Source organism: Gorilla gorilla, chromosome 13, assembly GCF_029281585.2.
Source record: "Gorilla gorilla gorilla isolate KB3781 chromosome 13, NHGRI_mGorGor1-v2.1_pri, whole genome shotgun sequence".
Lineage (NCBI taxonomy): Eukaryota > Metazoa > Chordata > Mammalia > Primates > Hominidae > Gorilla > Gorilla gorilla.
The window spans coordinates 84,815,844-84,831,096 of NC_073237.2; the positions used below are offsets into that span (position 1 = coordinate 84,815,844).

The 15,253-nt window shown below is 46.0% G+C and overlaps 1 protein-coding gene across 14 annotated transcripts in view; it reads left to right on the plus strand.

The window, feature by feature from the left end:
- Positions 1-5,362: 5,362 nt before the first annotated feature.
- SPIN1 (spindlin 1) overlaps positions 5,363-15,253 on the plus strand; it is a 90,107-nt gene continuing 80,216 nt past the window's right edge. The window contains exon 1 of one of the 14 annotated variants that reach the window (XM_055350915.2): positions 5,363-6,177. The gene's annotated coding sequence lies outside the window, so the exon portion shown is untranslated. Of the gene's footprint in view, positions 6,178-6,242; positions 6,450-6,929; positions 7,322-15,253 lie in introns of those variants that run through there. The other 13 variants (XM_063696533.1, XM_063696535.1, XM_004048218.4 and 10 more) reach the window with 13 other exon arrangements.

Consider the following 15,253-nt stretch of genomic DNA (forward strand, 5'->3'; position numbering starts at 1 on the left):
TTCAAGACTCACACTCTAGCAAGGTGATAGGATAGTGGGAGAAAGGGTCAGAGGATGGGGGCTGGGCCTAAGACTGGGTGTGGCTCCTCCACAGACCGCCTGGGTTTGTTTTTTTTAAATCAATTACTTCCCATGGAAGAATAACTTCTGTATTGAAGTTGTAGCGTGAACATGGGGAAGCCATCCACAGAGACTCTAAACCATCAATAAGCCCTGAGCCGGTATGGAACTTGCCCAAGCTGGTATGGAACTCCTGGGTTCAAACAATACTCCTGCCCAGGCCTCCCAAAGTGCTTGGGATTACAGGCGTGAGCCACAGTGCCCACCCTTATAGTGTCTTTATTGACCCCCTACTCTCACCAGACTTTTGTCTAGGCAGTGGAGATACGGCAGAGAATAGAGCAAAGGATGTATGCTCTGGGAGCTTACAAGACTATGATAATGTGACAGAGGGCTAGAGGAGGGATGGAGCATGCTCCCACCCTTGCCAGCCTCCTGGAACCCAGGTGAGCAGACAACACCCAGAGAGGCTCCCAGCAGGGCTGTGTGTGCTCAGTTTGTTTCTGACTCTGTCTCTGTTTGTGCTTTCCTTATTTGTTCCCCTCCTCTGGTCCTAATGCTGACCATCCAGGCAGGTGCTGGTGACTTCGGTTCTGACCGACAGCCTGGATGGACACCACACTTCCTCACGTGGAGTCTGTATCAGTTGTGGCTCTCAGTCAGAGATCTGGCCCCAGTGCCTCATCACATCCAACACAGAAGAGCTGTCTCTGTCTCAGTGAGGCCACCATCTTATCAGGATTCACATGTTAGGTGTCTTAGTCTATTTTCTGTTGCTTGAAACTGGGTAATTTATAAAGAAAGGAAGTTTCCTTTTTTCTTTTTTTTTGAGATGGAGTTTCACTTTGTTGCCTAGGCTGGAGTGCAGTGGCATGATCTCGACTCACTGCAACCTCCATCTCCCGGGTTCAAGCGATTCTCGTGCCTCAGACTCCCAAATAGCTGGGACTACAAGCATGTGCCACCATGCCCAGATAATTTTTGTTATTTTTAGTAGAGACGGGGTTTCACCATGTTGGTCAGGCTAGTCTCGAACTCCTGACCTCAGGTGATCCGCCCTCCTTCGCCTCTCAAAGTGCTGGGATTATAGGCATGAGCCAGCATGCCCGACCACAAGGGAAATTTATTTCTTACAGTTATGGAGGCTGGGAAGTCCAAGCTCAAGAGGGCCTTCTTGCTAGTGGGGACTCTGCAGAGTCCTGAGGCTGTGCAGGGCATCACATGGAGAGGGGGCTGAGTGCGCTCACTTGCTAGCTCAGGTCTCTCTTCCTCTTATAAAACCATCAGTTCCACTTTCATAATAACCCATTAATCCACTAATCCATGTATGGACTACACCTCTTAAAAGCCCCACCTCTCAATATTGCCACACTGGGGACTATATTTCAACATGAGTTTGGAGGAGATAAACATTCAAACCATAGCATTTAGAGCTGCCTAATCAGCACATCCATAAATCTATAGCCATGAGTGTGAGTGGGAGAACCAGCATGAACCTCAATCATATTAAGGGCCAACATGTTAATATTCACTCAACGGGAGAACCTAAGCAGTCCTAGCTCGATGACCGCTGCCTGACCCATCTGCGTATGACACAGACAACCACTGGGGAGACAGCATCCTTTCCTAAAGGTGGATCTTCAAGCTCACCCACCTAGAGGTTAAGCCAATCAAATAATTATCCATGTACTTGGGGTATATATTGGATATTGAATACTTTTCGCTGTGTTGAATAATTCTATAATAAATATACTAATTTGAAAAGGATCCCTAGGGTCAGTTTCCAGTTATTACATCAATGCCAGTGGGGTGAACATATCAAGGTTCACCGTAGATATAACCACCCCTCATGCCTTTGGTATCTCTTCCTTCTTCCACTCCAAATCACAAGCATATTCATCCTTGGGGCAGAAATCCTCCCAATTAGGAGCCCAGGAACCCAGAGTTAAAAGAGATATACATCTAGTATAGGCCAAGGCTTTTATTTATTTATTTATTTCTGAGATGGAGTTTGGCTCTTATTGCCCAGGCTGGAGTGCAACGGCGCGATCTCAGCTCACTGCAACCTCTGCCTCCCAGGTTCAAGCGATTCTTCTGTCTCAGCCTCCCGCGTAGCTGGGATTACAGGCGCCTGCCACCAAGCCCGGCTAAATTTTTTTGTATTTTTAGTAGAGAAGGGGTTTCACCATATTGGTCAGGCTGGTCTCGAACTCCTGACCTCAGGTGATCTGCCCACCTCTGCCTCCCAAAGTGTTGGGATTATAGGCATGAGCCACCGCGCCCAGCCGGCCAAGGTTTTTAACATGCCAATTTGTATTTAATAAGCTTGCTATAGGAGGAAAAATATATGTAGAACCTTTGATCCAATCTCTAGAAGTTGAGTATGGTTGAGAAACTGCAAAGAAATTAACTAAATGCCAGGGTTGGTGGTGCATGCTTGTAGCCCCAGCTATTCAGGAAGCCAAGGTGAAGGATGGACAGTTCAAGCCAGGCCTGGGCGAAATAGCAAGACTCCTTCTCCAAAATATAACAAAAGCAAAATAAAAGAAATTTGCTATATAGGTAAGTTTCTCAAAACATTTCATTAGCAAGTTGGAGGACAGCAGGAGCTGCCTGGCAAGTTGAATCAATGTGTCTTAGTATCCTAGAAATTCATAAATTAACTTGAATTCTATTTTTCCGATTTTTTATTTTGAAAAGTTCGTTTTCCAGAAAAGTTGAAAAAACTGCACAATACCACACCTAGACTCATCACTTAGATCCACCAACTATTAACAGTTTGTTACATTTGCTTTACCTCCATATAAAATACATCAGTCTCTGAGGCATTTATATGTCAGTTGTAGCCATCAGGTCTCTTGTCTAATGATTCAGCACTAACATCCTAAGAACTAGGGCATTCTTGTAAATAGCCACTGTCACACTGAAAAATCTAATGATGATACAATAATACTGTCTAATATATAGTCCATATATAACTACAAAGTTCCCCAGTTGTCCCTCAAATCTCTCTCAGTTTTTTTGCCTTCAATGCAGTGCTGCATCAGGGGTCACTTAATGGACCGACCCAGTTGTGTTATCTGTCTGGACCAATTCCCTAGCTTGACTTTTTTTAGAGTGTAGTGCAGGGAAATTGTTTTGCTGAATGTCTTCCAACCTGGATTTTTCTTTTTTTTTTTTTCCAACTTTGATTAGATTCACTTAAACATTTTTGGCAGCTATACATGGGTAATATAAAAACCCATTTGTGACATTCTAATGAGCTAATTAGCAAGGCCTTAGATGCAGCTGAGATATGTACCACTCTAGAGTGTGACCTTTACTGATATAGGGCTGGGTGACATTACTGGACTGTGCATTCTTTTATTTTTAATTTTTTTTTTTTTTGAGATGGAGTCTCACTCTTGTTGTCCAGGCTAGAGTGCAGTGGTGCAATCTCGGCTCACTGTAACCCCTGCCTCCTGGGTTCAAGCGATTCTCCTGCCTCAGCCTCCTAAATAGCTCGGATTACTGGTGCCTGCCACCACACGGCTGGCTAATTTTTATATTTTTAGTAGAAATAGGGTTTCACCATGTTGGCCAGGCTGGTCTAGAACTCTTGACATCAAGTGATCTGTCTGCCTCGGCCTCCCAAAGTGCTGGGATTACAGGCGTGAGCCATTGCACCTGGCCGGTCTTTTCTTAATTTTAAAAAAATTTATTTATTGATTGTACAGTTGGGGTCTTGCTATGTTGCCCAGGCTGGTCCTGAACTCCTGGGCTCAAGCCATCCTCCCACCTTGGCCTCCCAAAGTGCTGGTATTACAGGCATGAGCCACAATCCTGTGTATTTTTTTTTGAGATGGAGTTTGACTCTGTCACCCAGGCTGGAGTGCAGTGGCACAGTCTCGACTCACTGCAAACCCTGCCTCCTGGGTTCAAGCGATTCTCCTGCCTCAGTCTCTGGAGCAGCTGGGATTACAGGCGTGCACCACCACGCCTCCCTAATTTTTGTATTTTTAGCAGAGATGGGTTTTCACTGTGTTGGCCAGGCTGGTCTCAAACTCCTGACCTCAAGTGATCCACTTGCCTCGGCCTCCCAAAGTGCTGGGATTACAGGTGAGAGCCACTGTTCTTGTCCTTTTTAAAATTTTAAACAATTTTATTTATTTCAGAGTTGGGGTCTTGCTATGTTGCCCAGGCTGGTCTCGAACTCCCGGGCTCAAGCCATCCTCCAGCCTCAGCCTCCCAAAGTGTTGGGATTACAGGTGTAAACCACAGTCCTGTGTATTCTCAATAGCTCCCAATGTGATCATCACTAGTGGCAAATTTTAAATCAGGGGTTGGGGCATGGAGATGGAGGTGGGGCCACATATTTGACTTTGAAGACGTTTTCCGTGAATTTTGGAGGAGTGTCTGTGCTACTGGCATCTAGTGGGTGGAGGCCAGGGATGCTGTCAAACATCCTACAAAACATGGAACAGACCCCCCACATGAAAGGATTATCCCATCCCAAAAGCCAACACTGCTGAGGTGGAGAAACCCAGGGATCTCACCAATGAGATGAAATCTTCCAACCAGCAGACTTCTTGGCACCTACCTTCTTCCCATCCCTCTTTGTTTCGGAGATGACCCCACTATAAGACATTAAACAGGCCAGGCGCGGTGGCTCACGCCTGTAATCCTAGCACTTCAGGAGGCCGAGGCCAGCGGATTGCTGGAGGCCAGGAGTTTGAGACCGGCCTGGCCAACATGGCGAAACCCCGTCTCTACTAAAAATATTTTAAAAAATTAGCTGGACATGGTGGTGCGCGCCTGTAATCCCAGCTACTCGGGAGGCTGAAATGTGAGGATTGCTTGAACCCAGGAAGCGGAGGTTGCAGTGGGCCGAGATCATGCCACTGCACTGCAGCCTGGGGAACAGAGTGAGACTCCGTCTAAAAGAACAAAAAAGACATTAAATACACAAATGAAAGTGAGTAATTTCTCAACACTTGGTAACTTGTAAGTACAGCGATACACTTTTATATCTCAGTTTTGAAATTAGCCCTCTAGTTGGCCTGTGAACGTCCCATGCCTGCCAAGTGTGTCATCTGAGACAAGAACTTCAATTTGTTTGAGCAGGCATCTATCAATCTTATTTGTTAGAAAAGGTGCCAGTGAAACCCCAAAGAGTATTGCTAACTAATAACTGTGCTGCAGTTTAGAGTGTTCAAGGTGCTTTCCAGTAACATGTTCTGAAATTTGATCTGACAACGCTTTGGGAGGCGGTTTATTACGATGAGGCTGCGCTGTCGCACTCGAGGAACCGGGTCAGTGACCTGCTCCAGGACACGGGACTGGCGGGGAGGGGAGAGCGCCTGGACTCAGCCTCCAAGTCCCGCACTCGATTCTGCAGGAGTAAAAACTATTCTTGATCCTACCTCTCTCCCTTCTCCTGCAAACAAGCAACAAAATGCTTAAAAGGCATCTTAACTGAAACGGAAGTCAAATGAATTCGCGTGCGATCATGGGAATTTTTGGCTCCTAACCTTGCGAGTAGAGCTGGGTGAGTTCCATTTGTGGTGGGGGAGTGGAAACAGGTTTCTGGCCTTGCAGAAGCCACATCCCGTCCCCACACAACCTAGGCCAGGCCAGGTGTTTGTAGGTGAGGCTCCGGGGCTCCAGTTAACCTGAGCTACCTGGGCTGGGCTTTGTGCGGGGAGGCAGCAAGCGGGGTGAGCGGGCGACGACGCCGGCCTCTACGCAGTGCGGTGGTGAAGACGTCTCTTCCAGGGAGTCACAGGAAGCAAATCCATCCTTTTAAAGGGCTCGCGTCCCGCGGCCCTGAACCGGCGCGCTGGAGCAGTAATGCGACGTTCTCCGAGGTTCAAGGCTCACGGCCCAGCCCTGTGATCCAGTTTCCTCAGTCTTCGCGGTGTGCACCACTCTGGACGACTTGCGGCTTACGTCCAGGACAAAGGGGGCTTGTCCTTTCTTCAACGTCCTACTGCGCAAAAACGAAGCCCTTCTCAGGCTGCCTGCCTTCCGGGAAAAGCTGCGCCCCCTCAGGAACCTGTGCCCCGCGCGCCTGCCGCCGCCCATTGCCGGCGCGCACCTGGCAGTCCTCGGCTCGAGCCCCGCCCTGCCGCCAGCCAGGTGAGAAGGGCCAGGCCCCGCCCCCGCCGGCCCCGCCCCGCCCCACTGCGCCTGCGCAGTCGGCCGTCGGCGCCAGGCGCCGGGGCGGCGCGGCCGTCGCAGTTCGGCGGGCGCAGTGCGCGTGCGCCCTGACTGTTGGGGGGCGGGCGGCGTCCGCGGCGAGGGAGCGGGGGCGGGGAGGCGCCGTCTGGCTCAGGCTGGGGCCGGCGGGAGCGCGAACGAGCGACGGCGGAACCCGTGGGCCTGTGGACTGCAACCTCGGCGGTCAGCAGGTGAGGCCCGCGCAGGGCGGGCGTGGGTCGTGAGGGGGTGCGGGCTGCGGGTGGGCCAGCGGTTCGGCGGTCTGCCCGGGGGCGCAGGTGAGCGCGGCCCGCGCGGGGCCCGGCGGAGCATTGTCCAGCGGGCGGCGCCCGCATAGCGCCCCCTGCCGGCCGGGCCGCGGCGGGGACCCGGGCTGGGCGGGCCTGGGCCTCGGGGCGGGCGCGCGCTCCTTTGTTCGCCGGCCCCCACTCCTCCGTCCCCCCATCCCCGCCGCCCCCCGCCAACATGGCCGCCACCCTCCCGTCCCCAGTTCCCCGGCCACCGCCGGCCCCTTAGCGCGCGCTTTGTTTGGAGCCGGGCGGGGAGGCCGGCGGGCAGGGGGCGGCGGCGCTGCGCAGTCGGGCGCGGGGAGGGGGCGCTGCGCCAGAATGCAGGCGGGGAGGGGGAACGTTGCATAATCCCGGGCCGGCGACGGGGGCGGGGCGGGGGGAGGGGCGGGACCCCGGCGCGGCGGGTCGGGTCACTCCGGGGACGCGGGCCTGCCCTGGGGCCACCCCTCCCAGGCCCGGGGGATGGCCGCGGACCTTGTAAGTTGCAGGCTCCGCGGTTCGCGGCGCCGGAACGCCCACCGGCCAGTCCTCGCGCCCGCGCAGCCCCTTTCCTGATGCGCCGTCTCTTCGCCGCCCTCCGTGGGGGCGCGGCGAACGGGTTGCGTGCTCTGGAGAGAGACAGGCACTTTTCCACTCCGTCGTGAGTGACCTTGGGTGTATTCGTCAAGGAATGTGTTGAAACGAATTGTGCGATGCGGGAACTGCGCAGCGCCTCGGGTTTGGCTTTCTCGAGCATCTTATTGCATTGATTGTGCGTTCTCGATTTTACAGAGGTTCGTTTTGAGTAATGGCTTCAGTAATGTCATCGTATACGCATTTCAAAGTTTGTTTATGCAATTGTTTTTACATTTATTCTCTTTTTACTTATAATTTTTGAATCAGATTTTGTGTTTTGGAGAGATTTTCCGTACGTGGTGGAAGTGTTTTCACTCATGATAAATATGGATTGTTTGGCAGTTTTATCACGTTAATCACAAAACAATACCAGGAACATTTAAATGTCTTAAAGGATTTCACTCTACATGACTTGTGCCAGAGACGACACACGTACCAAAAGGCGAATACCTGTCTTAACTTTTTTTCTATTGGAATTTTCTGGAAGGAATTCTATGCAATCCGAAAGGATTGATGGAGGGTACAGTAATTGCTTTCTACATCGCTTTTGTTAAGCACTGAAAATTAAACTTGGAGATTTATACCTGGATATACTGAGTTTTTTTAACACTCTTTTGAAGTGAAATTTTGGAAAGGGCAGGTGAAATGAGGCTTCTTCCAACCTCCCCACTCTCCCCCCTCAGCTTTAGTTAAAAGGCAAACACCAAAATATTGTAGTACCTGGTAATTTACAGAACGTTCGTTATCAGATTTGATAATTATATATTAAGGTTGTAAAGAATGTGTATGCCAGAATTATACGTAGTAGATCCTAGATGCTTACGAAAAATAGAGTTTCTTTATAATCTTTTGAGTAGCGAAATGGTTACTTTTACAATGGTTATGAATTGGGTCAAGGCAAAAGGGCCAGTATATGTCTTCAGTCATCTTTTTATGCCTGAAATCCAGGAAACAGTGAAAATGGATGTTCCCTGGAACATCCATTGCGATGCCATATGTTGGTCATTGGTGTCCTTACAGTGTATCTCAGATAATTGTGTGTCTCCCTTACTTGTGAACTGACGGGTCACAATATTGATGTGCCTGATGTGTGCCCCTCTGCATTTCGTGGGTAGTGTCTCAAATTTGGCTATCATATTGATGAGAGTTATTAATTTGGTTTTAACTGCCAGAAGTTTAGGTGGTTTTCACTTCCAGTGACTTACCTGATTGCACATAGTTACAACGTTACTGGTTGCACTCCTTAATTGCTAGCATCTTTTTTCTAGTATATTCGATATACATTCTTTTGGTTTATCCTTTAAAATATTTGCTGAGAAAGCATTTAAATGTTAATGCTGTATTTATATTTGTTGGATGCTTAATTCAATGTGTCTTCTTTCCCTTTCCATGAATGAAAAGAAATTGGAAGAAGAGAATCAACTATTTCGTGCAAGTATTTTGTTCAGTTTAGAAGATATTATGGTATTGTGAAAACAATATTCTGGAGTTAGACATGGAGTCACAATGGCCTTCCAAGTCAGAACAGTCTGGGTTGAAATTGACTCCTTACTGGTCCAAAGCCACATAACTGATTCATCATGCAGCCTTTTTTTAAAAAAAAGTTTTTTTTTTAAAGCTACTCAAATATGTCAGTTTTATTTTCTCTATACACACATTTGTTACTGAAAATTGCAAAAACAGCACATTGAAGGTCCTCTTATTGGAGTTCACATTTTTGAAAACCAGAAAATTTAATAATTATGCTCTTGCCAAACTACCCATTGTTTTCTTTATATTCTTGCCCCACAAGTTGCTTTACTTGAATTCTTGGGTTGGGCTTCATCTCACTGACTTCAGGCTTCTAACACACATAGGACACTTAGGACCTACTGGCTCTTTGGGTCACATCAGGGAGGAGAGCTGAAGTATGTTGAAGTTACTCAGATACATTCAAGCTACATAGATCTCTGATAAATTATTGGTATCATGGTAGAAATGAAAATATACCCAAAAAAATCACAGAACTGTTTATCAAAATTATTGGTATACAGGCTGTTCTAACATAGATTAGCTTTCTCAACCTAATACATAAAATTACCAGCAAGAAAAAAAAGTACAAGAATGACAGTTTATGGTTGAATTGGCTTGGTGTCATGATTCCCTGTTCTAGCATTCTCAGGCTATCTATGATAACAGAAACTGCAGCCACATTTGAATGGTTCCCTTCTTGATTCATTCTGAACTCTCCCTTTGGCCCAGTGTCTACTAGTTTTTCAAGCCAAGAACATCTGTTGAGTAACAGGTATCTCAATTTTGCCATACTTCCTTTCTGCATAGGTAGCAGCGTTCTTACTTCTACTCCTAAGGCAAGCCATCTCTGATGTCCTGGAAGGTCGTTTCTCTTCTATCCAGTTGTTGGGATGAATCTTCTGGTAGAAGGAAAGGGAATTTGGTACTAGGGGTGAAAGTCACGCTACTGAAGTTCTTTATTGACATCTCTGAGCAGAAGAGAGGCCCGAATCGTCCTGGGGATTTTCTTCACTGAGCATTTGTGAAGATTCTGGGGTCAAGGTTGGGTTAAACTTTTGTGGTGGGTCCATCCGCGGTCTAGTCAACAGTACTAAGCTCTTCCTGCATCTTTGGGACCCAGCGGAAGGTGATGCCAGCTCTCAAATTGCTACAGGGTATCCTGGAAAGAAATCTATGACCCAGAAAGAGCCTGAAAACCCAAACTCCAGCAAATATTGGTGAAAGAGCCAACCCGCAAAGCCTTTTAAAACCTTGAATTCCTTAGCTATAAACTGGGATAAAACCTATGGTGTAAGTCTGTTCTGAGAATTACATGAAATGGATTTATAGAGTTCTCAGTACAGTTCCTGAAATACAGCAGCTGACGCCAGTAGATGTTGATTTCCTTCTCCTTTCTACTTTTGAACTTAGCTGTAGTTATTAGCATTTTTTTAATGTTGAGGTTAACAGTTGGCTTAGTTGTGCATCAGTATTCAGTCCAATTTAATGTTAAATTATGTCTTTACTGGGAGCCTGTTCATGACCTTAAAATTGCCGTAAACCCTTTATAGAACAAGTCGTGTTTGGCTAAATATATAAACACAGATGTATCCTTACAGACTTTATAGTCTGATAGAGGAGATACACATGCATATAATGAGGGAATTCTGTGCTGAAGGGTATCTGGGAAGAGAAGGTGATTCTATAGATTATCAGAATGGGAGAAGAAAGACATCTGGATGGAGGGGAAAGCAGGAACAGAGGCATGAGAGGAGTTAAGGAGGCCATCGGCGATTTCAATCCCAGCCAAAAGTTAGCCCCTTGTTACCTGTCTCCTCTCCTCTCCTCTCCTCTCCTTCCTTCCCTCCTTCCTTCCTTCTTTCCTTCCTTCCTTCCTCTTTCTTTTTCTACCTACCTACCTACTATCTTCTATCTGTCCTCCTTTGTGAGTGTGTTTATGTATAGCAGGGGACGAGAACACCTACCTCATCAGGGGTGAGCTTAAATGAAGTAAAATGATTCATAGGCTCCTGGTATACAGTAAAGGCCCAGTTGATATTGATGATGATGTCACCACTGCCTACACCACCTGTAGTTTCTTTCCTATGGCTCATCTGTCTAGGGATGAATTTGGGGGCCACCTTTTAAATTCTGCATGTAACATTAAGGTGGTTGGTGTTGAATTTGTAGGTAGAGGGAAACCATTGAAAGCAGGGGGCAGGATTGGACCTGTGTTTTAGAACAGTATGAAAGGTGAATTGGAGGAATCTGCCCATGTAGGGTCTTTAATCTCCAGAGTCTAGCCTGTTAGAGAAGCTGGTGAAGTCATTTAAGGCATGGGGTATTGGTCTGAACTCAGAATATTTAATGTTATGTTAAATGTGCTTTTTTTTTTTCCCTGAAGGGAGGGGAGGAGGAAGAATTTACTCAATGTAAATATTATTTTATCCAAATGGTGAGAGAATACATGAAAAGACTAGTAAGGCATCTTTATACCATTTGAGATGTTATAGTAGCGTGTTAACAAAATAGGCAAATTTTTTTTTTTAAAACTAGGTTGTATTTCTTTGTAGTTGTTTATGCTTGGGCCTGTCTGCAAATGATTTAACAAATCATATCATATATTTGAATTACTGTTACTTAACCTGACACAGGCAATAAGGAGAGAAAAGAATGTCCTTTTTCTTGCTTTTGGGTTTTTTTTTTTTTTGGGACGGAGTCTCCCTCTGTCACCAGGCTGGAGTGCAGTGGCGCAGCCTCAGCTCACTGCACCCTCCACCTCCCGGGAGTCAAGCGATTCTCCTGCCTCAGCCTCCTGAATAGCTGGGTCTACAGGCATGTGCCACCACACCTAGCTAATTTTTGTATTTTTAGTAGAGACGGGGGTTTCATCATGTTGGCCAGGATGGTCTCGATCTCTTGACATTGTGATCTGCCCGCCTCGGCCTCCCAGAGTGTTGGGATTACAGGCGTCAGCCATCTCTCCAGACCTGATTTTTTTTGGAGGGAGGGGTTTGAATTACTTTTTTCTTTCTCTCTTTAGCATCATTGTAGACCCATGGATTTTTATGTATCCAATGTGTGTTTTTGGTTTTTTAAATTTTGAGACAGTCTTGCTCTGTCACCCAGGCTGGAGTGCAGTGGTGTGACCTTGGCTTACTACAACCTCCGCCTCCCGGGTTCAAGCTATTCTCCTGGCTCAGCCTCCCAAGCAGCTGGGATTACAGGCATGCACCACCATGCCTGGCAGATTTTTTGTATTTTTAGTAGAGATGGGGTTTTTACCTTGTTGGTCCAGCTGGTCTCAAACTCCCGAGCTCAAGTGATCCTCTCACCTCGGCCTCCCAGAGTGCTGGGATTACAGGTGTGAGCCACCATGTGTGGCTTTATCCAGTGTGTTTTAATCAAATACTCACTGTTTTTCCTTAGCTTTTCACAACTTGGACATGTTGAGGTCCTTTCAACCTGGTTCTCTTTCCTTTGACATGACACGTAGTCTCTGAAGCTTTTCTTGCTTTCTGACACAAGATGTCTAAGGTTCACTTTGTGCTTTTCCTGCCAAATACCTATCAACCGAGTCTTTCAGCTTGCTTTATTGAGGAGTATAATTTAGATACAGAAATCTGGGTGTTATATGTTCTTACTGTTAGAATGCCCATGCTTTTATTGGACAGCCATGGGAAGCATACAGATTTTGATTTTTATATTGGTATTTCCAGTTCGAATTTAACATCACAGAGTTTTTACTATGAGCTTATCCTTTTTTCTCTAACGCTGAAAATTTACATTCTTAGCAACATTAATATAATTGCATTATCTTACAGTATAAATGTAGTTTGAAAATAACACTAATAACAAGCAACTGTAGGTTTATGTTTGGTTATGATTTTTTCCTTAAAATATATCCACATAAGCATGTACAGTTGACATTCTAATTTGGAAGGCCATTTGAAAAGATCTTCTCTGATTATGTTATATGTTTGATAATTAATTTGGTTTGTTTGCCTGAAATTCTTCCTTTAAGAATTGCTTTAGTTTTTTATTTAATGTATTTTTTTTTTTGAGACAGAGTCTTGCTCTGTCGCCCAGGCTGGAGTCCAGTGGTGCGATCTCGGCTCACTGCAAACTCCGCCTCCCGGGTTCACGCCATTCTCCTGCCTCAGCCTCCTGAGTAGCTGGGACTACAGGCGCCCGCCACCACGCCCGGCTAATTTTTGTATTTTTAGTAGAGACGGGGTTTCACTATGTTAGCCAGGATGGTCTCGATCTCCTGACCTCGTGATCTGTCCACCTCGGCCTGCCAAAGTGCTGGGATTACAGGTGTGAGCCACCGCACCTGGCCTATTTAATGTATTTTTTAACATGTAGAACATTTATGTGAACATTTATGTAGTTAAAAAATCTGATCTGTGTTAAAAAGTTATGTTCACAGCTTCACTTTAATTCTGTTCCTCCACGAATTTCTCTCCTGCCCCAGTTGTTTCTGCTTTATTTTTCTGATATTTCATTTTTGCAAATGTAAGCATATGTGTATATTTTTGTTTCCCTTTCTTACACAATAGGCAGCGTTCTGTGCACACTGCTCTGCCGTTCTATGCACACTGCTCCCTTTTACTTAATTTATTCTGGAGAGCGCTTCATTGAAGTGCGTGCTTGCAACTCATCTCCTAATTATGAACATTTGGGTTTATATTCTCTTGGCTGTTATAAATATTGCGGCAATGAATAACCTTGTGGGTATATTGTTTTTTTATTTCTGCAGATACAGCTTTAAGATAGATGTGGGGTGAAAGGTAAACACATTTTTAGTTTTGTTAGTGTCAAAATGTTACATTTTCTTTTTAAAACTTTTTAATTTTTTGTAGAGATGAGGTCTCACAGTGTTGCCCAGGATGATCTTGAACTCCTGACCCCAAGCAGTTCTTTTACCTGGGCTTCCCAAAAATCTTGGGATTACAGGCGTCAGGCATCAATACAGCCTAAAAAAATTATATTTTCAGGCTGAGTGTGGTGGCTCACACCTGTAATCCCAGCACTTTGGGAGGCTGAGGTGGGCCGATCATGAGGTCAGGAGTTCAAGAACAGCCTGACCAACATGGTGAAACCCCATCTTTGCTAAAAATACAAAAATTAGCCTGGCGTGGTGGCACGTGCCTGTAATCCCAGCTACTCGGGAGGCTGAGGCAAGAGAATCACTTGAACCTGGGAGGCAGAGACTGCAGTGAGCTGAGATTGCGCCACTGCACTCCAGCCTGGGCGACAGAGGGAGACTCCATCTCAAAAACAACAGCAACAACAACAAAAAAACCCGTCTCTACTAAGAATACAAAAATTGGCCAGGCATGGTGGCCTGCGCCTGTAATCCCAGCTACTTCTCATGAGAGTCACTTGAACTTGGGAGGTGGAGGTTGCAGTGAGCTGAGATCGCGCCATTGTACTTCAGCCTGGGTGACAGAGTGAGACTCCATCTCAAACAAAAAAAAAATTACATTTTTAAAAGGCAGATCTGACCATGTCAGCTTTTTACTTCAAACTCTAAATGGTGGCCAGGTGGGTGCGGTGGCTTACACCTGTACTGTACTCCCAGCACTTTGGGAGGCCGAGGTGGGCGGATTACCTGAAGCTAGGAGTTTGAGGCCAGCCTGGCCAACATGGTGAAACCCCGTGTCTACTAAAAATACAAAAATTAGCCAGGTGTGGTGGCGCATGCCTGTAATCCCAGCTACTCAGGAGGCTGAGGCAGGAGAATTGCTTGAACCTGGGAGGCGGAGGCTGCAGTGAGCCGAGATCACACCCCTGCACTCCAGACTGGGCAACAGAGTGAGACTCCGTCTCAGAAAACAAAACAAAAAAACTCTAAATGGCTTTCCAGTGCCTTAAGGACAAAAGTTTATAACGTAGCCTCAAGGGTATGCATATAGTTGGTGTACATATAGCTTTACATCCCTTAACAATGGGATACATTCAGAGAACCTCGTTGTGTACCTCATAGAGTATACTTACACAAACCTATATGGGACAACCTACTAGGCACCTAGGCTATGTAATATGGCTTAATACTCCTAGGCTACAAACCTGTACAGCATATGACTGAACTGAATACTGTAGACTATTGGAACACAGTGCTGTGTAGGTATTTATGTATCTAAACATATCTAAGGACAGAGAAAGTACAGTAGAAACGTGGTATAAAAGATAAATGGCATGCCTGTGTAGGGCACTTAACCATGAATGGAGCTGTCAGGACTGGAAGTTGCTCTGGGTTGAGTCTGTGAGTGAGTGGTGAGTGAATGTGAAGGCCTAGAACATTACTGTACACTACCGTAGACTGTATGTAAACACTACAGTTAGGCTACACTAAATTTATAAAAAGTTTCTTCAGTAATTAACCTTAGCTTACTGTAATTTTTTAACTTAATAAGCTTTTTAACTTTTTTTTTTAACTTTCTGTCTTTTTAAATAACACGTAGCTTAAAACAGCCTCATAATATGGATCCACTGTGGTATATGTGGTCTGCTGTGTTGACAGAAACGTCATTAGGTGGTGCATGACTAATTACTTTTGGGCCTCAGCCTCATCTTGTACTGTTTTTCCCCTT